We start from the raw sequence: 1,596 nt of genomic DNA, 5'->3' as shown, positions 1-1,596 counted from the left end.
CTCCTCTCCCTGGTCCTGCTCCTCTCACTGGGCCCGCTCCTCTCACTGGGCCTGCTCCTATCCCTGGTCCTGCTCCTCTCCCTGGGCCTGCTCCTCTCACTGCTCCTGCATCTCTCCCTGGGCCTGCTCCTCTCACTGCTCCTCTCACTGCTCCTGCTCCTCTCACTGCTCCTGCTCCTCTCACTGCTCCTGCATCTCTCCCTGGTCCTGCTCCTCTCCCTGGGCCTGCTCCTCTCCCTGGTCCTGCTCCTCTCACTGGGCCCGCTCCTCTCACTGGGCCTGCTCCTATCCCTGGTCCTGCTCCTCTCCCTGGGCCTGCTCCTCTCACTGCTCCTGCATCTCTCCCTGGGCCTGCTCCTCTCACTGCTCCTCTCACTGCTCCTGCTCCTCTCACTGCTCCTGCTCCTCTCACTGCTCCTGCATCTCTCCCTGGTCCTGCTCCTCTCCCTGGGCCTGCTCCTCTCCCTGGTCCTGCTCCTCTCACTGGGCCCGCTCCTCTCACTGGGCCTGCTCCTATCCCTGGTCCTGCTCCTCTCCCTGGGCCTGCTCCTCTCACTGCTCCTGCATCTCTCCCTGGGCCTGCTCCTCTCACTGCTCCTCTCACTGCTCCTGCTCCTCTCACTGCTCCTGCTCCTCTCACTGCTCCTGCATCTCTCCCTGGTCCTGCTCCTCTCCCTGGGCCTGCTCCTCTCCCTGGTCCTGCTCCTCTCACTGGGCCCGCTCCTCTCACTGGGCCTGCTCCTATCCCTGGTCCTGCTCCTCTCCCTGGGCCTGCTCCTCTCACTGCTCCTGCATCTCTCCCTGGGCCTGCTCCTCTCACTGCTCCTCTCACTGCTCCTGCATCTCTCCCTGGGCCCCTTGCTCTTACTCTTCCTGCTCCTCTCCCTGGGCCTGCTCCTCTCCCTGGGCCTGCTCCTCTCACTGCTCCTGCTCCTCTCACTGGTCCTGCATCTCTCACTGCTCCTGCTCCTCTCACTGCTCCTGCTCCTCTCACTGGGCCTGCTCCTCTCACTGGTCCTGCTCCTCTCACTGGTCCTGCTCCTCTCACTGGTCCTGCTCCTCTCACTGCTCCTGCATCTCTCCCTGGGCCTGCTCCTCTCACTGGTCCTGCTCCTCTCACTGGTCCTGCTCCTCTCACTGGTCCTGCTCCTCTCACTGGGCCTGCTCCTCTCACTGGTCCTGCTCCTCTCACTGGGCCTGCTCCTCTCACTGGGCCTGCTCCTCTCACTGGGCCTGCTCCTCTCACTGCTCCTGCTCCTCTCACTGCTCCTGCATCTCTCCCTGGGCCCCTTGCTCTTACTCTTCCTCGTCCGGACATTTCAGTGTTTGTCTTTTTCTGTTTCTGTTTCCAAACACATCACTCCTTAAAGTCCTCCTTTTATATATGTGTCCTTATATATGTGTCAATGTAATAGAAGAAAAAAACCCTGCCACTAAGCCAGACTGGAATCAGCTGTGGTTGGCCCAATTTACCCAACATAAATCAACTTTGTGTCAGTTATTTAAATGTTTGTTTATTATCAGCCAAGATATATTGTTTTCGAACTGATATCATTGCAGAAACAGAGGTTTTTATACTGTATCTAAGGTTTGGAA

The 1,596-nt window shown here is 58.8% G+C and overlaps 1 protein-coding gene across 1 annotated transcript in view; it reads left to right on the top strand.

Moving 5' to 3' along the window:
- Nucleotides 1-1,596, top strand: part of ehd4 (EH-domain containing 4) — a 41,820-nt gene that overhangs the window by 9,369 nt on the left and 30,855 nt on the right. The window lies entirely within an intron of this gene.

The sequence above is a fragment of the Micropterus dolomieu genome, linkage group LG11 (genome assembly GCF_021292245.1).
Source record: "Micropterus dolomieu isolate WLL.071019.BEF.003 ecotype Adirondacks linkage group LG11, ASM2129224v1, whole genome shotgun sequence".
Lineage (NCBI taxonomy): Eukaryota > Metazoa > Chordata > Actinopteri > Centrarchiformes > Centrarchidae > Micropterus > Micropterus dolomieu.
This window is presented reverse-complemented; position numbering and strand designations above follow the sequence as displayed.